This window comes from Falco rusticolus, chromosome 5 (assembly GCF_015220075.1).
Source record: "Falco rusticolus isolate bFalRus1 chromosome 5, bFalRus1.pri, whole genome shotgun sequence".
Lineage (NCBI taxonomy): Eukaryota > Metazoa > Chordata > Aves > Falconiformes > Falconidae > Falco > Falco rusticolus.
Genome location: NC_051191.1, coordinates 6,157,834 through 6,184,442, shown reverse-complemented (window position 1 = coordinate 6,184,442; position 26,609 = coordinate 6,157,834).

The following is a 26,609-nucleotide window of genomic DNA, read 5'->3' as shown; positions in this document are numbered from 1 at the left end:
AATAGAGAATGCCTTGAGGACCTATTGCATTGTTTATTATTTACTGTGTATGTTGCAGCCATGCCCTGAGGCCACAATCAAAATCATGGAAGTCAAGGGAGATTGAAAGAATGATGATCTTGCTTGCAGATTGAGACTATCCTTATAACTTTGTAACTCTATGTTCTGTCACCCCTTTCCTCTAGGACTTTAGTTTACCCTTCAAACAATTTGCTTTTAAAGAATCTCCTTCCATTAGCCTCTGATTTCGATTTTTGCTTAGCTGCTGTCTTGAGACCACTGGTTACTCCAGTAGTTACATCCAGTAAAAGGATGCTTAAAATGGATGTTTCATTTTTTGTCTTTTTAGATTTCTTCTTACACAAATTTGTATGATATAAACGGAGTATCTCAGCAACTTCTCAGTGTTTCTAAAAAAAAATTTGAAGTTCAGTTTTTGCAGGTAGTCTTTAGGAAAGGGAATATTATTCTGTACACAGAGGTGCAAATCAGAGAACTAGAGCAGTGTTCCAGAGTCCTAAAGACAAGCCACATCAGAGCAACTGTTTATAAAGAGACCCAACTCATTCTGTTCCTTTTTTCACCCATCTCCTTCCCAGTCCTCCCAAACTTTCATTCTGATTTGACCTTTCCTTCAGTCATGTAATGAAATCACTCTGGGTGACTAAGACCTGCCTACCTGCACTGAGACTTTTACAGGGATAGTGGAGAAGTCGTGAGCAAAGCACTGAATGTGAAAGTATCAAGAAGGAGCTAGTGGTGGTGAATCTGTCAGGTTGTGTTGTTTTTAGGAAATACAGATTTTCCCCTTTTTTCAAACAGATCCATAGAAATCGCTGTACTTTTCTGTAGCAATTCAGTTCATGTGAATAGAAGCCAATTTATAAGTAATCAATACTTACCAATGTTTGTGAGATTGTCATCTTGCTTAGCTAGGCCAAACTTTTAAAATAAGATATCCAACAATGAATACAGGATGAATTTGCCATGCTTTTTCTTATTGGTGAACATGTTGCAAAGGATAATGTAACAAAAATATGCTTGTACATATGCCTGAGACAAAAATAGATCGTATAGTGGAACAAAACACACGTGAAATTGTTCAGGCCTCTAGAATTCACGTTACATTTCCTCCTCTTGAGGAGGAAAGATGGGTCTGAAGAGAGAGTGGGATGAAGGAAAATTTGAAGTAATTTTACGGAGTTAAGAGAGTGATTGGACAATAGGAATTAATCTATATTTGTTCTGGTTTGGGGATAAGTTTTGCAGGGGTTAATTAACTTCATGCTCTGCTCATTTCTTCTTTGTGCACTCTGTGGAAATGACTGTTATCCTTTAATTTATTTTTTCCTAGCGTAAAATATTGTAATATCATCTTTTTCTGTCCACTAGGTCAGACAGGCGTCCAATTACTCATTATAGTAGAAATTCGTATTTCTGGAGTTTGACTCTCTTGAAGACTTTTTATGCTTACACTCTCTGTCAGGATAAGCAGGATGAAGAATTGGACCACAGAGCATTGAGATCAGCTGCGTTTTCAACATCTGCATGTGATAATGTGATTTGACTGACTTGTATGGACCTAAGCCCAAAACTACAGAAAGGATTTATTTAGGCCTTATTGGCTGACATGCGGATGATGTTCCTACTATAAAAGTTATGTCGATTACAATATGCAATCATTTTCATAAAGCAGACAGGATTGTCTCAGTTTTGTTCCTTAGCTTATGTTCCTCTAGCCAGTTTCCATCCCACTGTGTGTAAAACAGCTTGTACATCTTTAATAGTTATATGAAGCTGGTTCAGTAAAATAGCCAAAATTCTATTCATCTGTACTGCATGGAGGTTTGGTTCATGAGTGTCTGAAGAGAGAGACAGAAAAGAATGCAAAATGTCCCTTATCTTCCATACAATTAAGGTTACTACACAGAACCTCCTATTCACCACACTTCAATGAGTCACACATGTTAAACATAATGATTTCTTTTTCTTTAATGTGCTCTGATGTTAATTTTCTCATTTATAATTACAAATGTAACATTCATTTTTAAAAGTTGACAAAAGCATATTGCCAAAAATATAAAATAATGTAACTGAATAATTTTAACTCATTCTCAAATCCATTTTTTTGATTGCTGTACATTATTGTAGCTATTTTGCACTAAGTTTGTGCAGTATGTACCCTGATAAAATATTGGGAAAGATGTTATTAACCATATTTGTCAAAGCTCTTTCTGTGTGATTACGTCTTATATTACTAAATTTGAATAAAATATCAATCATAGAACTGTCAAATTACAATACAACTTCTACTAAAATGTTGGCTGAAAAGGACTCCACTTATATCTAATTATCTTTTTTCCCCAGATTTGGAGTTACATAATGGATTCTTTCTGCCCTTTTTGATGTACTGTTCTTTCCTAATATTTTAGTAAAATGAGATTATGAATCCACTTGAATCCAAAGACAGATTCTCATGTTAAAATTAAGCCAGAGAGCTATATAACATATCCCACCTTCAATAATTTGCAGTGATATACAGAGGTTTAGCTCCATAGGTTAAAAAACCCCACCCTACCAGCAAGAAGGAGTTGTTAGGTGATTTTTATAATCTGGAAAAATATCCCCTTACAAAATAAGATATGGGATTGAGAAAGGCATTAGCTTGCAATCAGAAGGCAAAGTATTTTTACAGTATCCATTTGAAGCTGGGTAAAATCCTGACTGAGTAAACAGAAGTTTTGGCCCATTGTGTCTGATCGGTCTTCCTAAATGCTATAGAATTTGCATTCAAAATATTACAGAAGTATCATAATAGAATGCAATAGATTTGCAACCTTGAAGATATTACATTACTTCACAGCTCAAGTTATTTTTCAAAGAGTCCACAGGTCTGGCTATCACCTACAATGAAATGGTGTTCAAAGGTGCCCAGGATTCCTGAAACAAAACAGTAGCAATGAAGCCTGTCAGTGTTTTTCTGTACCCATATTATGAAGCCTCACAGGCAAACAGCTACCCTGAGATGTTTAAGGTTCTACCACAAGTGAAGTTTAGTTACAGACTTGGCTAAAAATTAGTGATAAAGTTTATTTGCATGGCCTTTTTTTGGAGAAGACCTGGACTCGCTCTGCCTAAGCCTCAATTCAGGATGACACAAACAATTTCTGGCCTGAAGGGTCTGTGCTTGATCTGATGTGATAAGCCCTGTTGGGCATATGGTGCTGTTTGGCTTGGAGTTTATATACCTCCTGTCATGATGAAATGCAGGCAGAGCAAGCACAGGTCTAGGCAACAGACTGAGGATTTACAGTGCATTGTGTAAGGCCAAGGCTTGCATACATGGTAGTCCCTTGACTGGGAGGTAAGAGTCTGGGAGATAAAGGGTTTCCCTTGTTCACACAAATGTGGGAGACAAATAATACAAGCTAAATGAGAGAACACAAAACACCATTATACAGAGGCACTTTGTAATAACCCTTTTTTTCCAAGACAATTTGCACACAGGAAAGACTGTCTGTGTAAGCCTACGTAACTCACAAATCAAGCACCATATATTCTGCTGCCTTTTCTGACAGTCTCTATGTTAATAACATAACATAAGCAGTACTACTGCTTGTCTTCCCTAACAGGTCCATAGTCTTCTATTTCTGGTCAACAAATTATTCGTACTAGGGTGCTTAGATACCTCTCCAACACAGGCCAAGTTAATACCAGCGACGATTTGTTGTGAAAGAATGTTAACACTCTTGGACAGTCTCACCACCTTTGTCTACCTGAAATTCTTTTCTTTTAGTCTCAGCAAGTTGTGCTGTTATCCACTGCACTCAGCAGAGAATCAGTTTCAGAAATCTGTTTCACCATCCAAGAAGGGTGAATACACTTACAGAAGGATCTACCTTTCTGTTGTCCAGATAGGAAATTTAACAGCTAGCTTATATTAGAAGCTGGAGGCAGGATTCAGCTGGCTAAACATAGGTTATTTAGTGCAATTTCTTGCCCGGAGTATTCCAGATGTCTGCAAAGCTGGTGAATACGACTGGTGGCCTAAAGAGAATTCAGGCACTTCTGGAGTAGGAGCTAGAGCACAGTTAGAAAAAGCCTGGGCAACTCAAACAGCATTAGACATCCATGTTGAGACAGACTAGGACACTAAATTTACATATGCAGAGTAAGGTCACTGGATGTGAGCCAGATACTGAAGTTTCTAATCAGTGCGGGCGCAACTCAGCTGCCTAACACACATGTTACATGAGATGCCCCAGGGGACCCAGCGTGGTCTCCAACTGCTATAACAAAAGGGTGTGGTTTTCTATAGGCTCCATCCCATACCTGAGAGCCTTCAGCTGACATCTTGGACACCTGGGGAATCTCAAATGATGCTGAACACCAAAGGTTATGCAACAGATTTGAATGTCTGATCAGAAATGAGAAAGCTATCCAGCTTGCCCAGAGATAGTCGCCCACTTTTGACCATTTCAGGTGCTCTCTCTCCTGCACTAATTCAGTTGACTAGATTAGCAAAGACTATAACATAGTCAGCTTGGACACTAAATTTTTACCTAGTTGCATGTCTGGATCTGGAGCTGAAATCCACCCCTAGCTGACAGAGGCCTGAAGTTAGGTGAGATGGGTCCCACTCCCAGTGGGAGGCTATTCTCCCTCCCTCACATTAGCACTGCCAGCCCTGGTCTGAAGAGGCTTGCCAGGCTGTTCGCAACAAGCTGTTTATTTAAAATGTCGGTTATGTAACTTATGACTATTTAAATGTTTTCTTCTTTATATTTCAGTAAATTAACATAGTTTAAAAATTACTCTTACTTCCCACTTTATTCACGCTGAAGTTACCAGATTTCTGATTTTTGTCAGGACATCAGTGAATACAATAATTTAAGCAGTCTGAAATTTCAGCAGCTGTCTTCTCCTCCCTGTGCAGTTCTTCAGTTGTTTTGTGGAACAAATATGATGTTTGGCAAAAGATGATTACTTTAAATAATGTTATTAGCTATGCAGATCTGGAGTGTTTTTTTTCTGCAAGGCTCTCCATGTGAAAGAACCCTGGGCACCCCTTAAGCACATCGTTTCACAGATGAAAACCTAGTGGACTAGATGACACCCTCCCCTCTCACCCCCACCCCATATCTGTCAGGTATTGAACTTTCCGTTGGATCACTTCCAAGGAGTAAAAATCAAGTGAAGTATAGCACTAGCGCAAATCAATGGTGCAATTCAGTTCATCTAAACAGTAGTTAGTTCATATAACCATACTCGGAAAACATAATTTTCATTAGAGCTGCTGGCACACGGATTGTCATACCTATCAGCCTAGATGTAAATTCAATGAGTTAATTCAGAATGTTATAGGCATCAGCAAAGAGAATATACACTCTCACAACATGGGAATTTTGGTTATAGTAGTGGTAGACTAAAAAGTGAAATAAAGCCGTCAAACGATCAAGCAAATCGATTCAAGACTGAAATCACCTATCCTTAGCTATGTTAACATTCTGGCTCAGAAGTATATCTTTGAAAGCCACTTCTAATTTAAGCAGGCTGTTGAAGTTTGACATACGTGCCCACACACACAGAATGAAGGTAAAAACTACAGAATAGATTTAGCTACACAGGGACACAGAAGGAAGCAAGGACCTGACCTTTTAAATTTATATGTCTATTTAAATGATTTGGATCTTGCCTTGAAGAAGCGTGTATTTGCCTTCTCTGAAGAAAGGATGTGTAAGATGTAAGCAGCTTTCTTGGTTCCTTGCTATACACAACTGAGGTAGGATTGATATATGTGACTGGCAGCAGCAAGTGAGTCCCAAAAGCAAAGAGGAAGTGGATTAAATTGTGGCTGCGTAATTTCTTTCCTAAGGCACTGTTGGACAAATGCAGCCATATGATACTCCTTGCTGTACCACACTGACAAAAACTCACTCCTAAAACATAACAGTTCTATTTTTACAAACGGATTTCCATCTGTATTTTGCCCTTTCCTGAGCGCATTAGTCTGTAAGTTTGCCTGTGGCAGAATCAGCTGTGGTGTGTGCAATAGTATTTGGTAAGGACGAGTTTTTTGATAGCCTATACAGAGGAATTTTGTATATATATAAAATACAGATACAGGAATATGTTTTGTAATAATGTTAAATCTGTTAGAAGGCTTGAATGAAACCAGAGTATCAAAGGCAGTAGACAAACTGCATTGTTTATGGATGTAAACTGTGCTAAAATTATCTCTGGTTACAAATATTTTCAAAAAATTTCCTGTCATTCATACACACACATAAATTGGATTCTCCCATTATAACAACTGTAAAGAAAAGTTATTTTATGCTTCATTCTGGAATTTCTTAAACATTTTGCTGTCTTAGAGCTACCTATAATATCTCACCTTGCTTGTAACAGTTATGTTTTGCTTCTGTTAAATGCTTCAGAAATACACTAAGGAACCTTTAAACTTTTAGAGAAAACACACAAAGAGTTGGTAGAATAAAACCTATCTGTGTGAAACAGCACAGTGACCCCTAATATATAACTATAAAAATGAATTACATTTTATCTTCAAATTGCATATCGAGAAAGGATGATCTGGTGAGGTGGAGGGAAAAAGAAAAGGCAGCTTGAAGGGTCTCGTTCAGCAAAAGTCATAGATAACTGCAGCATTGTGTGCCTCTGCATAGCAGGTATCTTGGCCAAAGGTTGCCTACACTCAGAGTCCGGGCTTCACAAACTACTTCTCTGTGCTCTGTAGTATATTACTCTGTACTAACGGTGTTTGAGATTTAGTGTAGATACATAGTCAGCCTAAGTTACCTGCCCCCCAAAATCTGTTTTCAAATAATAAAGGAAAACCATTTCTTAATAACCACAGGGCATCGTGCAGACTAATTTTATTCACTTCTGAAATTATTGTGGCATTCCAAGGTTGCTTTGTATTTGGAGAAACACTGAAAACTACAGAAACAAAAAAGGATTAATGTTTTGCATCCTAGTACAACAGAATCTGAAATGTTACTCTGTTTTTTGCCCATGCAATACAAATTTGCTAGTTTTTAAGGGTAATTATTATGGCTCTCAACAAACAAGAAATGAGGGGAAAAATAATAAGATTTAATTCTGGAAAGGTGAGGTAACCATGGAACCATTTTCAGTGAAAGATAGAGGAGGAATATGGGTTAACAGTCAAGGAAAGAAAGATGTTTTGACTAACAGAGAGAAGATAATCAGTGAAATTACATTTATTTAAAGCCCTTAAAACTCAGTTTCCTCAAGAAGCATCCAGAAGACAAACGTTTATATAGATGCTCTGTGAAGCCATGTTTAATTCCTGTGCATATTAGTGAGAGATTGTAGTTCTACTACAACATTTGCCATTTCATGTCTTACCATTCCTGACCCGGTTTAATACACAAAAGAGTAGGGGGAAAGAAAGAAAGAATAAACAAGAAGGGTTTTTCCTGACTAACAGCTTCAACAAAACTTGTTTTCTGGTGGTTCTTGTCTCTCATGTCCACTAAAGGGTCAGTATTCAAAAAATCTTCTTCAGACTCTTCTAAAACATTACTGTTATTTATTGGTCCTACTGTTTTCTTTGACTTTTCAAGGTCTAAATATCTCTTTGTCATTTTATGAAATTTGTAACAGGAGATCAGAATCAAAAACTATTTGATGGTACAACAATAGGGCACATGTGTGCAGATGGAGATAGGCAATGCAGCACACATGTGCAGAGCAGCAGACATTGTGATTTCATGAGCACTGCTAGCAAAGGAAAGGTGAGAAGATATGGTAAAATGTGAAAATATTTTAAAAAGACCATGTATGAAATAATACGCTATGGTATGGATAGCATAAAGGAAGGAAATAATATAAGAAGAAGAAAAAGTAAGTCAGAAATTTGGAGAAAGGAGGGACAAAAGGCCAGGAAAGTGTCAATTGCCAAAGATTTAGGATGAAAAGGGATTACAGAAGCAAAGATGTTCATGCTTACTGCCACAGAGTTTGTACTCACACAGGTACCTTGAGAAGCCATCCTCAAATATACTAGAAAATACTAAAAAACCAAGTACTAAATTTTTCCAAGCCAATTCCTTTTCTCTTTTAACACCTGTGCTCTGGAAAGTGAATGGCACATTAGAAAAACACCTTGATAATTTTTATGTCCTTCATAAATTTAATTTAATTTGAGTTACAGCTAATCTCTACAAGCCAATCTAGCATGCGGATCTGTGCAGGTACAATTCTTGGATGGCTGTTAACACTTTTCTTCAACTTCGTATCTCCAACAGCACCCTTAGGATGCAGCATCGTATCAATGCTTTTTGAGAGTGTTGCCTGTGAATGCAGGTGTCTGCTATATCCACAGAGACAAAAACTCTGGGGCAGTCCCAGACTCTGCCAGCTTCTGTGCGTTGAGCTAAATGTTCTGGCAGAGACCTAGCCCATTGCCCCTTCATTACTCTTCTAAATGTACAGCTCTGCACGTCAGTTTTAAAGAATAAAAAAATAGTTTTAGAAAACAGTAAAAACTATGAAACAGTGTGTCCCCTTTTTCAGTGACCAGTGTTTCCATATAATTGTTTGCTTTCAGCTGATAGTTTATATCTATTATATTATGCAGCTCTGTAAAGGAGCTTACAAAGGCTCACCATGCCCTGAATGGTTCATATGGCTGCAGAGACACAGAGCGGTCATAAAACCACGTCAATAATCCGAAGTCAGTGCATTTATGCCCTTTAACCGAAACAAAACATTACTTACTGCCCGCTCAGGACAGTGCACAGCTGCTGGCGGTCCCTTACTTCCTGTGACATCCCGGGATGAGCATGAAGGTTTTGCACCAAACTGATTTCTACACAAATGCAAGCTTTCTCTTTCCCCTCCCTGTCTCTGCTGAGGTTGCTGTAGGGCATTCAGCACTTTCAGGAGCTGCTTGTCTGTATGCCTAATTCGGCCTCCTGTTTTTGAAAAACTTGACAAGGGAATGGCTTACTGGTATGAGCTCTAGCCTGGGTTTGCCAGAAGCATACTTGCTGCAGTGGTCACATCTTTCCAATACACGAGCTAGCTGTTAATGTGAAGGAGGGAGATGAATTACTTATCACAGAAGAAATGAGCACAAGTGGGCACCAGAAATGCCAGCTGCTATATTTAGCTTATAATACTAATATTGGAACGTCGTAGTCGCGCCCTCTTCCTTAATGGCAGCCCTGTGAGATTCTATTGAGATTTTATGATCTTATATGGAAAGTAATTCAGCTATTTGGGGAACTATGGTGTGTGCTATGTACAAACAGTGAGGCTACTTACGTCTGTTCTCTGTGTTATCAGTACCATTAAAAAGTCACATCAGTTGGGAGGATGTTCTGCTTTATAGTTTCTGCTTTTATTGTTTCTAAGGAAACCACTTCACTTATCCACATGCACTGTGCCTGCCACATCCTCAGTTTACACACCATCAGGGCAAGGAAAAGCAGTACATCAGAAAATCTGTTCTTAATAGTACTGTAAATGTATCACTATGACTCATCTTTATGCTTTTTAAGTCAGACTGATTTAGCAAATGCCCTGTGTTTACGTAGGTTTCCACAGGAGCAAGCTGGCCTGGAGATACTGTGCCACAGCTCTGGTCAGCACTTTGTGGGGGATTTAACTATTACTGAAGGCCAGAAGGACTCGAAGGGGCTGTGGTTTCTTTAGTTAGATGATGGATAGACAGGATACTTATTAAAAAGGGTTAGGCTAAAATGTTCTTGAAAACGACTTGTATTCTTAGTTTCATAGGAAAGACTCCTTTTTTTTATGGAATTTGAGGGGAAACACATTTTTTAGAATAGAAATTCATACTGATGATAAGGCCAAGAGTTATTATTTTCACCTGAATCTACTCCTTCTCCATGACTAGCTTTTGCCACACACTGCTATGTTTAGACCTTTCAAAAGTTTGTTATGCTTAACACATTTTAGGCACATCAGTAGCTGGATGTGCTCATTATGTGAATGAGACAGGGCTTCATAACCACATAGCAACTCCCATGGACATGTTTAGAAGCATACAGAACTTTGGATGACACTGTTGGGAGTAAGAAATGGGAGTTGGAGCATTCTCAACCCTCCTGGCCTCCATGTTGCACTACATTTTAGCAGCCAAAGTTTAATAAAGGCTGAGTACCCACTGTTTTGCTGAACAGAAGAGGATTTACTGACCTGTGATTCTGCCTGTAGCAGTCCTGAGAGAGATGGCAACGTATCCTTTTGCAGTAGGACATTAACTATCTCAGTTAAAACTTCTGGGTTTCTGACCTGCTGGTCAGAGACATGTCAATCTGGAGTTGTGGTAGATTTTCTGAGAATATGTGTAGCCAAAGCAGTGGCTGACCAAACATTTCAAAGATTCCTTCCAGATGGAAGATGTACCACTATACTGTACTCACAGAAGATTTATTTTCAAAATGAACACACGCAAGAAAAGAATTTAGAATGAATCAGAGGTTTTCTGATGAACCAATTTTCTCATATAAGTTCAATTTATTCAAAATTAACTTTTGAGAATATTTTCATTTTAGTAAAAGATATTAATGTTTCAGGAAAAAAATAAATATTATTTCAATATTTAAATTAAGATCAAAGAGCAATACATAATTTATAAACCTAACCAAAAGGGGATTAATTCAGATTAGATTTTCTTGCGCAGGAAGTAAAAATTCTTTGTTTCTGGCTAACACACAACAGAAATAATGGTACTCACTATACATTGAAAGTCTCTTTTCTTTTAAGCAAACATCTTAAAATGATAAAAGCAGAAAGGTAGTGCAATAATTTATATAGATTCCCTGGATAAGGTTAATAAGAAGCTTCAATTTTTAGGGTATATAGAAGCAAAACAGTAACATGTAAAAGAATATTGTACAGGTATAGATTACATCATAAGGGTTTACAGCTGCAACCTAGCTTGAGTGTGCATTTATGGGTAATAATAAACAGTTAAAATTGGTTTTGTAACATTTCATGGTTCCTAGGTATAAAAGCATAAAGCTGGCATAATATTAAAAATGTGACTCACAAAGAGATTTCTGAAAAAGTGTTAAATTGGTTTAATTTGTGGAGTATTATGTACTATAGGTATTTGGTCCTCCATACAGCATATTTTAATATGTTTATGAAAACACACAGCTGAATGTAATTTAGTATGAATGATTGTCCATTTGAAAGTTCATTCGTTATTAGCTGTTTTTCATTTATTATTCCAGGAATATCAAATATTAAATCAAGGAATTGAAAAATACTGCAAGTATTAGGTAAGTAGCCACAGCAAGATTCATTTTCAGCATGTAGTGGGAAGTGTGTCCTATGGGACAGTCACAGATTATCAGGGTGATGAATCCCATGCTTGTGAATAATGATGTTTGCAGAAATCAGGTCAGGTTTCCTGACAACCTGGGAACAAAAATGTTTGCAATCATGTTTGTTGTTAGTTGCTCTATAGCTATTGTCTTAACCAGTTTCATGTTTTAAGATGATTTATCCGCTTTCCCTACACATATGCATTGGGACTGTACAAAGGCCTTTTGGAAGCTTTAAAGTTCTTAGTGGAAGGAGAATGCATCAGTTGGTTTCTCCGGGCCCTGCTCCACTCTCCTAAACATACTCTGTCGTTACAGGACAACTTCAGTGCTCCAAAGTGAGACATTCTGCAAAACTGTGTATTTGGTTCTTAAAACCGATGTAAGCAGATAGGGGCTAGCACAGTTTGTCTGGGACATGACATGGTCAATATAATTGTGTAATGCCAAACCCTTTTATAAGCAATAATATTACGGAAAATATGACACCACATATTTTTTAATTAAACCCAGTATCATTAAGCAGTAGAGTGAAAAAGTACATGCAGTATCCCCACACAGCTACTTCTTGATGTTATCTGTCTGCCCTTTTACATGAGCCAGAAGGAGAACCAGAACATTAACAAACAGCTTCTCTTCTCACAGCTCAAAGCGGGGAAAGAATAACAAGTTGCACAAATGGAAGCAGAAATATTAGATTTCACGTTTTCCTTGCACTCCCCCCCCCCGCCCCCGTCTTCTGAAGTGTTATTAGTTACAGAGGTAAGTAAAAATGTTGTAAAGGTTTAGCGTCCTGTTACCTAGTAATTCGTATGTCTACTTCAGTCACTGAGATTTTGCAAACAGCTATAAGGAGATTCATTTAAATCCTTCTCGATCACTATGAAGAATATTTTTAAAGGGACCCTGACAGGTGTTGCAGGCCCAAATTTTGATTTGCCTTTTGGAGTTATAATCTGTTAGAGAGTTGGGATTTAGGGAGTATTTTTAAAAATAATGATTTTTTCAGGTATTGAAAAAACCCCACCCTGGCCTAGTGGGTTTGGTACTTTATATTCCTTGGTCAGCAGAAGGATGCTTATTAAAATAGATTTATTTTTTTATTGATGCCACGCTAACTTGCTTTGTGTTAAAGATTCCCAGTCTAGGAGTAGAGGAAAACAAAGGAGTTACAGCAAGACTCTCAATTATTTCTTTAATATAGGTAAAAGTCATCCTGCAATTACCAGCAAAATCTGCATCCTACCAGCCCCAACAGTGGTTTAGGCACAAACAATTAAGACAACTCTGCTGTCTCAGAGGCTCCCACTTACCACTAAAACCTGATGGAACCGACTGGAGAATGGTGTTCTCAGACATTTTTTAACAACCTGTTTCAGATGTTCATAATGACATGCTGTGACGAGTACTATACGTACAAATAGACATACACAAACACATACAAAAATAATTCAACAGAGTTTTTAATAAAGGGATAAGCAATCATTATAGAGCCAGCCGGTCTGTCATTTCCTGGCAAATAGATACAGTGGAATTGACTTTTGAGCTCGTATTCGCGTATTAGACATATTATTTAGATCTGTGGCAACACATTAATCAATTCACTTTTTATAAATTATTTGTGAACGTCCACTAGTAAAAGTGTACTTTCACTGTTATATCTATAGGGAAGAACTGTTGGTTGAAAAGTCTGCCTTCTGCAAACCCTTGCCTCTGGCCCCAAAATGAATGCATATAGACCCTGCTGAAGTTTCAGGCATGTCCAGTTATCTTTTAGTTATTTGCTATGCCATGTATACCATATGACCAGAAATACTGAAATATTTGTCATTTACTGACTTTAGAGAACTCTTTCTCAATGTAATTAAACAGGATAAATTGCTAATGCAAGTGCTGCCTGTTAGGCATGAGAAGTCTAAAACAATAAATGAGTTAAAAGAGAGGCTATTTCTAGAAATTGAGACAAATTCATTTGACTGGAGAGATGGGCTCCCATCTGCAAATATTTTGTGTTCTACTTTTCTGACAGAAAGGGGTGAGTTTATACAGATAAACACACCCTTCCCCCCCCCCCCCAACCCATGTAGTTTCCATTAGATTAATTTGGATTACTGTCTCTGCTTAAAACCCTTTTGTCACTTTTTCCGTCGTGTACTTCACATTGGCAAAAAAAGATAGACATAGTTTGAATTTATTTGAGTGAGATTTTGTATTTTAAAGGATTCTGGCCCAAATATGAGTGTCCTGGTCACACAGTTTTTCTCTGATCGACGTAATGCAATCTCAGGTGAAATACTGAACATGGATGCAGGAAGAACATAGATTTGAGCTGCTATCTTTGATTGCCTTGCCCACTGCCCTTGAATCCCAAACTATGTAGTGTCACAGGGCATGTCTGAGTCTATCTGGCCACCATCAGAAGAGAACTATGAACTAGATCAAAAAAGCAGAAGTATCTAATCTGAAAATGGGCATTTGAGTTCAAATATCTTTTGCAAAATTATTTGAAGGACTTCAGTTTTCAGGTCAGTGCCAGAACAAAATCTTCAGCAGAAGTCTAAATCTCCAAAAATGCAGCAAAATGAAATCCTTATCCTCCAAACATCTTTAGCTTGGGCAGCCTGCAAGTATCTCTCTGTAACGTCAAATACAAAACCCTGGAATGTCCCCAAAGTGGTCTGTGAATCTGTAATTGCTTTCTTAATTTACCAGAAACAAGGCCAATGAAAGTGGGAATGCCAAGAAAAAGCAAGTCATGTGAACTGCGTTACCTGGTGGTGCCAAATATATTTTTGCATGAGAGGCTTGCAGCTTCATAATTTCTAACATGAAGCTGCCTCATTGTCCAGTTTATGTATGGAATAAACTGGAAATATTTTATCTGTGTTCGTCATGAAATTTCTCATTAAAATATATGCATCTTCAAAGAAAAGTGCACTTTACACTTATTTCAAGGGGTCTGCATGTGAAATTGTCAGCTTGACGCTCGCAGTGCTCTCCTGAGAAACCAAAATCCCTGCCAAAAAAAACCCCTCAGAGCAATGTCAGCAAGATTTCCATCACTGAGGCCCCATAAACTTGGATTACCCATTTAGGGAGTTAAACAGGAGCAATTGTTGCTACATCTGTCTTAGAATGAGCGCTCCCCCCGCAGCGACTCTGACAGCATGAGAGCATTATTTCTCAGTGCCACCTTCTACCGTTGCCTTATGAAGAATTTATATGTTTTGAGTTTTCCTTCGTGGCAGACGTCCAGCGGTGCTGTACTATAAACCTGCCACAAAGAATGAAAAAAGTGCAGTTTTCAGTTCAACTGGGGGCCCAGACTGATGAGCTCAGACAGGCCAAACCTCTAAAGGTTAGTGAGTCTGAACCTCGGCTGATTCACTGAGCACCATCAAATTATGTACTACTAAGAAGGTAGCAAACATTTTTAAAGACTAATTACTCGGGAAGGTTGTGGAGGGTGATTAATAGACCCAAATCCTTTATTGGAGTTCTCTTGAGGAACCCTAATGAAATAACAAATCCAGAGAGAGGACAAATTCTTTTCCTTTTTTGGCAAGTAGTTATTTAAGCTGAACAATGCTGCCAGCTGAATGCATCATTAAAGGGATGGCTTTACCATGGCACACCAAACCCCCCACTGTGATAAATGGCAAATAAAACACGTCTTTCATCCGCACATCAAGGCAGATGAAGATGAGCAGAGCAGGGCTACCAGGATCAGTCTGCTTAGAGTCATCAGGCGTTGATGGCCTGTAGAGGGCTCTCAAGGTCCTCTGCTGAAGTTCTTAACCCAGTTTCACGGGCTGCAGCTGGAGGTTTTCTAAGGTCACGGAGGTCTTTCTCAAAAAGGCTAAACAAAAGGATCCTTCAGCATAAGCGTGCATTTTTTTCCCTTTTCTATGGCCTTGCTGTTTCTATGCACTATCTCCAGCCACAACTTTGCCTACATTATTTGGTTGAGCAAACAGATGTTAGAAAGCCACTGTTAAATATAAGTCTCCCCTGTAAGGATCATTGTGAAGGGAGTGGAAAAAAAAAGGAAAATAAAACAACCATCAAAAAACTCAACAAGCTTGGAATAGGAATGAACGCTTTCAGCATTTTCTGCCTACTGTCAACTTTGAGGCAACTGCACTCTAGGCAAAAAACACAGGTGATATATTTTAAATATATATACATATATATATGTAAATATATAAAAATATATATATATATATGTAGTTAGCTCATTATCTTCAGTTCCTATAATGATTGGGGATATGCTGGAAAAAAGCCCAATGCATTGATTATATGATTTCTTTAAAGCAGACTATACTTCAGAATACATGTCATATTTGATACATAAAAATAATAGCAGAACCAGCTACACAGGTTACTTATCAAAATGTTCACATTAAAACCTAAAACCAACCTGCAAGTAAGTGCCATATGTGCATAAGGACACGAAGCCTGCAGCAAATTACATTTACATATATATTTCATGGCAATTAAACCCTTGTATTTGCGAGTTAACGACATATTTTAATTGCTTGTAGCCACGGTTTTCTTTCTTAAAAAACAGTACTTGAGGAAGGAAAATGCCCTTTCCCCTTTGACAATAGCTGTATTTTCAATTCCCAGTTCTTGCTGTGATTATCTGCGCATGAAGAGCTGAAAAATTCAGAAGAAATAGATTATTACAGCAACCTCAGTTCCTGTCTTTTCTTGTCTGGCTATACGGAAAGGAAGAACCCTCTAAAATTAGGATAATTAGGTTGTTTTTCATTTCTAGTAGGGTTCCTTTACGGAAGGACATATCCTGTAACAGTCCTTGACGGCACCTTCTGGCGTTTGCCAAGTAAGTTTGTTTGCCTTTTCAGGAGGAAATGGTCTTTTCTTAATATTTTACTACCTTTACTTCATGTTCCTATTTCTTTTCCTTGTAGTACCAGGGTGGCTCTAGCTAGGACAAAAGTTACAGACGAAAACCTTACATCCTGTTTGTGCCTCAGTATGTAGCAGCACAGCTGTAGAAGTAGTCTTGTAATTTTTCTTTCTTACTGGGTCTCTGAATAAGCCATTGAAAGTACCAGTTGGTTCTATTCTCCTTAACTGTAGTGGCAGCTGCCATTGAGTTTCTGAAGCTGAGTTTGCTGTGACTGCAGTAAGTGATGGAAAGAAAATGTGCGATAATAACAGAGAGAATTGTAGGTAGGTGGTACAAACTGGAAATCTTGAGCCTGCTGAATGACGCTCCCCCCCCCCCCCCCATCTTCGCCCCCTGTGACAACTTCTCAAGTGCTCCCAGCTTCACAGTGTTTAACCATTTTTTCTTGACTTAAGGTCAGGAAAAGTAGAGAACTATTGCTCTTCGTATTCAACGGCTGTAGGCAGCGAAAGCTGTACATCATAGGAATGGGACTGTCAGGTACATGTACAAACATTATTCCTTTGGACTGCTATTTGGGCATCTGTAAGTACCTAGGAACTGGTGCCATTAAGTGGTTTTTCAGTCCTAAGTCTGCTATATTGCAGAAGATCCTGCAAAACCTCTAATCTCTTTACAGTGGGGGAAACCAAATTCCTTTAAGCTGGCAGGTTCTGTACACGTGAGGAGAAGTAAGAGACCTTCCCCATCTGCCATTCCTCAGAAGCCATACAGCACATGCCACTGCTGGATGCTGGAAGAGACAGAATCAGGCAGTGGCTAAAATTTTATGAAAATGTTACAGTGTATGTAAGTTTTCCTTGACATGTTCTGTTTTTTTGGGGCAGAGATTTTCTATACAAGGATTTTGAAGAATTTATGTTTTTTCCAGGATTCCTCACTGTCTCTGGCCCTAGCAGGTTATACTCCACCAACCAAAACATCTGGAATTCCTCAAAATATTGCAAACCAGCTCCATGTGGATCAAACCATCCACAGATGTGCAATGTGGTTTGTTCTGTGCATGCCCAGGGGGTTCAACATGTCCTAAAAGTGTTGGATTTACTGTGCATGTGTAGAAGATATACGCATATAAACTTCGAGACCAGATGTACTGAGATGCAATACACTGACAGTGAGAAAGGTCACACAGGAAATTTTGACTCTGCAGAGCTTTGTTCCGAAGGGTGTTCTAGCCTTTGGTGCTTCAAGCACTTGCACCTCCATGTCATTTTCTCTAGGCATTTTCTTGAAATGTCAGTAGTCACCAGTGAGGTCCTAATACCAGTGAAGCTGCCTAACACCTATAGTATCACTATAATTTTGTGGAGTGTCGGAAGCAGAGAGATTCAAATTCATGTTATTTCTACTTACATTCAATGCTCATTACCCAATACTTTATTGGGCATTACGCCCCACTGTCCTTACTAAATCACAGGGAAATGAACATTGCTTCCAGGAGGCATTTGCTCAGGGGAATATAATCATGCAGGTTAGAAGAGGCTGTAGGAGATAGTCCACCCTGCTGCTCAAGGCCAAGCTGCTCAGTTTGGTCTTAATAATCTCTGAGAGACTGAACAGCTTCTCTTCCAATGCTCAGTAGTCTTCATGGAGAAAAAAATCTGTTTATGTCAGGTCAAACCATCCCTATTTCATTTTATGGCTATTGTCTCATATCCTCTTGCTGTGCATCTCAGAAAAAAAACCAAAAACCAAAAAACAAAAAACAGCTTCACCTTCTTGGCAACATCTTCTTTGGTACTTGCAGGATGCTCTTTGCTGCCCTGCAGTCATGTCTGCTCCAGGCTGAAAAGCCCAGCTCCTTCAGCCTCTCCTTATGGGGCAAGTGCTCCCACTCCACATCATCCTGGTGTCCCGCTGCTCAATTCACTCCAGTTTACTGGTCTTTTGTGAAGTGGGGGACCCACGACTGGACACAGTTTTCCAGATACGTCTAAAGAATGTGGGGTAAGAGGGACGAGCCCTTCCCTTCATCTACTGCGTGTGCTCCTGTTGATACAGACCAGGAGGCAGCTGGTTTTCTTCGCTGCCGGGACACTGGTTCATGCTCAGCTGTCTGTTGTCAGAGTGCAGCAAGGGCTGGCTGCTCCCTGAGGGATGGGAGGCTGGGAGCTGAGCTCAATGCCAGGGCTCACAGGGCAGGACCTCTCCAGACAGTGTCCATGCCACACTGCTGGAGAGAGGTGAGCAGGGCAGGTCTGGAGACGTGTTTAAACATCAGACACAGCCTGGTGGTGGCCACACAGGTCCATGGTGAAAAGGTAAGTCCTAGGTCAAGCTGGAAAGTCAGTTGGGGCTTAGCTGGATTGTCCATCAGGTCAGGTTCAGCGGGGCCATGGACAGGTGCAGGCAGGGCTGCAACGCGGCTGAGGCTGTAGGTCAGGCAGGGGCCAAGAGCAAGAGCCTCGGCTGAAAGCAGCTCCCAAGGGACAGAGGGGGGAAGCCCTGCCATGACTTCCTACAGCTCCTTCTCCACAACAGCTCTGCTCAGCCAGCTGGCCTTGAAGTCAGCCACCTCTGGCAGCCAAACCCCAGGAGGGCTGGGGAGTACATCCAGGGTGCTGACAACTGCCTACTGAGGCCCCAGGTCCTTTTCAGCAGAGCTGTTCCCCAACCAGTCTGTACAGTTGCAGTACATTTTTCCATCCCCCGCACAGGAGTTTGGATTTCTCCTTGTTGAATTTCATGGGGGTTTTGTTGTCTTATTCCTACAGCTTGGATAGGTACTTCTAGATGGTGACCCAATGATCCATGGAGTATCATCCAGAGGCTGGATGAGGGTGAATTCCATCTCTTCCAGATCAGTGAAAATACCAGTATAAACTCTGAGGAGATAAGTTTGTAACCAGCCTTGAAGTGTGAACCATTAGCTCTTTGAACTCAGTGATCCACAGATCCTATCTATCTGCAGATCCACACTACCTATCCATCCAGACCATAACATTCCAGCTTGGATAAAAGGGTACTGATGGAGACTATATCTAAAGCCTTGCTGAAGTCAGGTTAATGACATCTCCCAGTTTCTCCTTAGCTACAGGACTAGTTATTTTATCACAGCAGACCGTCTTTTATGTTACTAATCCTATGTCATGCTAAACACCTCTGCTTCATTCTTTACTTACTATCCTCTTTGTACACTTGATAGAGGATTTAACTAATGTGTCCTTAGTAATTTTTAGCCAAATTATGTGTATTTTATTCTTCTAATATTTTCTTCAGAAAAATACATAAGGGAAAAAAGGGAACAAGAGATAAAAAAGGAACATCTTGTGATAAGCTTTTTAAGCTTCTAAATTTAATAAAGAATACAACAACATGACTTTATGGATCTTGCCTTTGTAATTCACAGATTAAATGGGAACACTCTTTCAAAAAGGGTAGGATGCTGTTGTATATGGTCAAGTTTTGAATTTCATTTTAGAGACTGTGAAGAAAATTCCTCCTTCAGCCTGAATGGTTTTTAATTTCACTTTTCAAACCTTGAATTCTAAAAAGTGCATAACAACATCTCCATTTCTTGTAGATATTCAGTACTAACTTCATCACCAAAGTTGTGATGGAAAGCCCATTGAAGTCAGTAAAATTCTTCCTTTAACATCAATCATTTCTGGATCAAATGGTAACTGACAAGGCATGGTAAGTTCATTTTTAATTCTTTTACCTATGGCTTTTTGATGAGTATGTACAAAGCCATGTATAGGATGCAAAAGAAAAATCTGCAGTGAATAGCAGCTTTCCTATATGTCCCAGATGCCTGAGCACAGATGAGTTTTCTTGAATTACTTGTAACTGGAATTTGACTTTAATGTTTGTATGATGAAGTTATTGCCTAATCCTTCTCTTGAATATTTGATACCTGATGTCCACAGACAGAAACCTTCTGCCTCGTTGTGACTAGCCATGTTAGCCACATGTTGTTTCTGTTCTCTGATTAGAGTAGTACAGTTTACAGACTACTAACACAATGAGTCAAGTGTGAGCCTGGGATATAATCAGGAAGATCATAGATATCTTACAGCCAGCAGACAACAAAACAGCAAGGCATTAAAAAAAGTTAAGCTGCTTAGGGTTTGCCTTTGTAATCAGCTGCAGTTAGCTGTCTAGTGCTGTGCCTGAGCTAACAAGCCCTGTGTAGAAGAGGAACTTAGTTGTTTTAATGACACCAGCGTCACTAATTGCACTAACAGAACATGATTCTTGTCTGGTGAAATTGCAATAAGCGAATAGTATCTGCACATGGCCAAGAGAATGTCTGTGGTGTGTTGACCATATAAAACAACGATAGATCCCCAAAATAATGTTCCAAGAAATATTGTGCTACTCCTACCTCCAGTGATTTAGAAAGTGTTATGAGGAAATGTACATTGCCACACATATGGCAAAAAGGCAGGATTTCTGCGTTGCTGGGTTGTCTTCAGAACTAGAAACACTAACACCACCAGGTTCTCCCTAGCCTGGTACTCTTCCAGGAATTCAGGCAGGAATCCAGTGAGGTCTTGTCAAACTGCAGATGCATTGGATGAAGTGTTTCGGTTCAACAAATCATCACATTCCAATGCATTTTTTTTTAATTCAAAAATTCCCATCAGCTCTGTTGGTGAGCTCTACTAGTTCACAAGGGGTAAATTCCAACATTGTCAAAATTGCTAAATTATCATGGAGTTTCAGGAAACTACCATTTTATTTATATATATATTTTAAGCAATGTCCAATACCATCAAAACATCATACTTTTGATACAAATATATGGAAGTACAAATTCGTATTTTTCTTTAACAAGCATTCTATGGACAAAATTTGCAGTGTGTCTGAAACTAAGTTAGTTAGAGTACTGAACATTTTTTTGGGTGCTAGCACAATTATAGCATATAAACACTGGGTTATTTTACTACAGTACAAGTCAGTTTAAAAAACAAAACAAAACAAAACACTAGGCATTCCTATCTGGATTTGGATTCATGTTTCAAATAAATACAAAGTGATCATGATTTCTGGAATTTATTATGCATAATTGCTACCAAAATATAGCAATGGCCCAAAACCCAAAGCTGTATGCCATTTCCAAATTTTAAGTCAGCTATGAGTTCAGTGCACTTTTCAAATGATGTTATAGTTTGGCACTGGCTTTGAATAGTTGGTTTTTGGGTTTTTTTTTTTTTGGTTTTTGTCCTATGGAAGCAACCACATAGCTCTCTTTTCATTTAAATTCAAATAGCAAGCTCTCTGTGACAGCTGGGTGTCCATGTGAATGCTGTTAACGCTGTCAATCTCAGTGCCATGAAGTTTTGCGTGTGTAGCACAGCACTGGATAAGAATTCCCTGATGGAGCTACTCCAGGTTGTTATGTGTGGGTCAGACCATATTAGGAGCCTTGGGAAATTCGTACATTTCCCTTGAGCTCAACAAATGGCAATATCATCTCTCCTTTTGAACTTGTTGAGATATGTTCAGTGGAGATTATTTGTTAATCTTCCTTTGAAATAGCATACCGACGCTTTCAACTTTTGCAGACTCGTGGAAAAATGGCTTCATGTTTTTCAGGAAAAAAAAAGTTGGGGGAAGCACACAACTGCAGTAGATTTTGCACAGGCTAATCAAAGCGTGTTTCTGCCTTACAATGAAACGTGGTGCTGAGTCTTGGGATAATCATTATATAAACCAGTATTTGTACACCTACTAATGTATCAGTTCAGATCCCGGAAACAATAGTTGAGCCCTGATGTTAATTGGCTATTTTAGGGTTGTGCTGCTACGATTACTGTCTTCTCCTCTCTGATTTACTTTGGGTCAGTGCTAGCTTAGACACTACACATCATATGCATGTGTGGGTAAGTTCCTACATAAGTAATTTTTGTTTTAATTACTACAAGGGATATAACTGATTTAGAACAATAAAACAAATAACCATTAGCCTCTGATTACTTTCCTCAGTTTTCTGACACACTGTGAGATTTGGACATAGTCCTGCAAGTCAGTATTTTCTTTTATTCTTTTACTTTTCTTTTCAACTTCTGGCCATGCCAGAAATGTTTTAGGGTATTTGTGAAATGAAGAATTTATATTTCCTGTGTTATCTTTCGGAAAGGTCCTAGAAATTCTCTTAGAAGTCCCCAGCTGTAGGATGTATAGAAAATTTCCCCTTTGCCACATTTTTTCTCCTCCAGACCACATAGGTTTTTCTCCTTGCTTGTACCTTTTCTCTCTTTTTGCTTGAGGTTTCCTCTCTCCTGGCTTCATGTGAACTTAGAATGCAAAATAATCTCTCTGTAAAAAAGCCTTTAAGCACTCCTCTCCCAGCTTCAATTTTTTAAGAGCTGCTATTACTATCCTCCTTCTTTCCCCAGCTCTGTTGCTTCAAACCCAAATCTGCATTTCCCATTTCTTAAGTCCCTCTATATAAACAGTGTCCAGTGGTCCTCTTGCCTTGAGAAGACCGTAGCTGAAGATCTTTAGATCTTTGCTGGCATGTGGCTTACTCCACAGCTAAATGGCCAGTCACTAACAGAAGAGTTTCATGCTAACGCTGGAGTTTTTAAGTCCCACTAACAGATTTCTAAAACCATCATAGTTTCATGAACAAAGAAAATGACAAAGACAGGAACATTTCATAGCCTCAGAGTGAACAGCTAATGTCTAATAGTCATATATGACAGAGCACATATTTTTACAATCAACTTGAAATTACTGCATGCTTTTAATAGCAAATATCCGTATACAACAGTCAGCTAAAACATTCTAATGGACAGGACTGGAATGTTTCCTTCCCTGCTTTCATCAGATTGAAATGAATGAAAGAAGCAGAGAGAGAGAGAGATATTTTCTATCTAAGCAAAAGTGGAAGATCCCTTTCTAGATTGTTTTAAAACATTGAAAAAAGTCTTGTGACTAATCTAATTTCAGTGACAAACATTAGGACAAACTGTCTTAGGCCTAATACCTTAAACTCCCCCTGACTTCATTGCTTATTGCCTGAGGGCGCCTTGGGTGGCTCTGTAAGGGAGCAGCCCGACTGCCGATTCACTGGGTGAGCCTCGGCATTAGCCTCTTCACTGCTCTTAGGACTTGTGTGTGAGTACTGGGAGAGAACAAAAGGCTGTGTTCGGCAGCTCTCACTCCTCTAAGTCACAGCATTTAAATCAATGGCCACTCCGTGTGAGCAGACCTCAGGGTGATGGGGGAGGATTGCAGTGGCAATACTGAGCTCAGGTATTTCGGTAAGAAAAGGATGGCATTGATGAGCAAGTCAGTCCCTCATATTTTCTCTTGATTTCATCTCCAACTTGCTGGAGGTTTGAAGGAAATAAAAAAAATCCCTTAAAACAATCTTATTTTTATCTACCTTACGATTTTCAATTATTGACAATGGCTCCAAAACCAACAGTTTTCATGTCCTGTATAAATATATTTCTTCATTTATCTTTTATTTGCCATATTCACTTTATTACTGAAACAGCTGCTCTTGCTCAAAGTTATGGTAATTTCACCTCTATGGGGAAAAAAAAAAAAAAAGAGATAAATATTTGGTATTTAAGCCTGAGTTTGTACTCAATTTCTACCATCATTTTGAAAGAAGTGTGAAGAAATCTTACTTTGGTGATTCTCAGTCAGCCAAACACACACAAAAAAACCCCCAACCCAACCAAAACATAAAAAAGGTGATCTGTGCACAATTATTAAATATTATGACTTCAGAGTACATCTTACAGCATCATCCTGTGCTGTGACAGGGAGATTCCAGGTAGTTCCAGGCCAACTAGTGTAGCTATCCAACATACAGCAGCGCCTTGCAAAAAGACTAGCCCGTGCATGTGAGTCAGTATAGCTGATTTATCCTAGCCTGTATACTTGGGTTAATTAGCCCAAATTAGAGCCAATTAGTGAGCTAGCTCAGGTGAAACAGTATCCTGCTGCAGCTATCTTGTTTCTGGTTCTGAACCAGGTTTGCTCTAAGCTGGCTCAGTGCTCTTTGCTGAGTTGTGTGGTGTGGGCTTGCCCTAAATAACTTGCTCCAGGTTCAGCTGAGTACATTTCAGAGCCAGGAATAGAACTGCCATCAGTTGACTTCATGACCTGCCTGAAACCATGCTATTGTTGGTTTTCTCAGAGTTCTTGATTTTATTTTTAAAAAGCCTTCAATTTTACAGCTGAGCAGCTTGAGGCATAAAGAGGTCAGTCAATGGCACTACTGGGAGTAGCACCTGGTATCCTTCTGAGAGCCTATTCCCAGCTCCTTGGCTCTACGCGGTAGAACATGCAACCTCCTTTAGACTTATTCCAGAAATGATCTATAAATACAACAGCATCAGGTTTGTTTTGAGCCCACACATAAGGAGTTTATTTGAGGGCACCCTCGGGCAGCCGTTTCAGTTATAAAATAAATTCTGAAGTAACTGCTGTGGCTGAGGCTTTTCAGATATTCTCCAGGTTATACAGTGAGTAATATGCAGCATTAGTTGCCATTTAAGGGTCCAGAATGGGGCAGGTTTGAAGGTCTGTAGGACAACAAGGTGCGTTTTTCTTCACTGTATTTATGCATTCTGCCAATTCTCCAATTTTTTTTAATTTGTTTATTTATTTTAAATTCTCCTCTTTCCTCCCTTCACCCTTTCAGGAAGGAGAGAACCAACAGAAAGCAAGGAGGGTTCGTGTGAGGTGCATCACAGCCAGTCCTGTTGATGTTTGCTGTTAAATGAAGTGTGAAGTGAGTTGTTAATGGACTTTTTTTTTTCCCCTCTTTTTTTTTTTCTTCTGAAGGATTAGCTTGTCACCTTTGTGATAAAATAGTTTGCATACATATCACTGTTGTGATCCAGAAACACACAGTTTTATATATTCTCTTTCTGATCTCAGTTGGACATGTGAGATTTTTTTACGAGGTAAGGGTTAGCAAGCTGCATAGCAAATAAGCTTTCATAACTTATTTCATTTTTCACTGGTTCCAGGGTAGCTGGTGGCTAAAGCCTTACATTTAGCTACATTACCTGAAGCACTGGCTAAGTAATCCTTTCACTGGTGCACTCAAGAAACATGTGGTCTTATTTGTCTTGGAAAAAATAATAGGAATGAAACTACATAATAGCCAAACATATTGTGCATTAAGTAGCAGGTAAGTTCTTGTGACGTCTGCATTGTGGATGAAATGTTACAATACAATTTCTAAGTAGAAATTTATTCAGTTTAAGGATGTTTTTGAAGTTAGGTCTATGCACAAATCAGCTAAAAAGACATCGTTACCTATTTTAATACTTTGCTAAACAGAAATGGACTATAATTTTATGCCCCTTAAACTCCATATTTTATACTGAAGTTCTGCTTCTGGCTATTCCAGAACACTGACAGAGCACACAACATAGTGACTCAAGTGAATCTGACTGGAAGGTAACAAATGTAGTATGCATAATTAATTAATAAGAGGAGGAAGGAAACAGTTTGGACAAATATAAAACAATTCGCCAAACCTGTTTTATGCAAGCTTGCAAAAAAGTTTGAGGGGAAAGAATAATGAAAGATGTGGAGTTTTGTGGAAAACTGAGCAAATACTAAATTAGATTGTTATAAGTAGATCGTGTTAAGTTAGCCAGGTATCGTTCATTTATAAGTGAGTTTTTACTTTTAGGCAAGGGAAACAGTAGATTTAATCTACCTCTAATTCAACAAAGTGTATACTATGTTACCACCCAACAAAAGGGATTAGTACTAAAATGGGATTAGTACTAAGACTGGAAAATAAGCATGAGACTGGCTGAAAAGAATGTGACACCAAATTACCATTAAGAAAAACATGGAAGAAAATTATGACTGAAGTTCCTCAAGGATCAGTCTTAGAACCATCCTAACAATATTTTCATTGATTTTCTTTTTGTGCTGAAGTCACTATTGCCTGTTAAATATTGTTGAATGTGCGAAGTTGGTAATTATCATCAAATCAGAGGTGGGCTGGGATATCTTGCAGGAAGAAGTAGATTACTGACATAAAAAGAAAATTACGGTAATAGAAATTAGAAAAAATATCAAAATACATAAAGAAGTATGTGTGCTGAAGAGCTAAAAAGAATTTCTGTTCAGGGATGATCAGTGAACTAGCAGGTACATATTACAATAGCAAATAAAAAGAATCTTGGCTTAGACTCACAGAATGAAGTCTGAGAAGAGATATGACTGCTCTCTGAAAATGCATCAGAATGGAATAAACATAAGGGAGGGAGAAGAACTAATTAATCTAAAGGACATTGTTGGCACAAACCCAAAGGGTCATTATAAAATTTAAGTTAGAAGTTAGAGGAACTATCATAGGAATGAGAAATGTCCTTCTGTTTAAAGAAATGCAA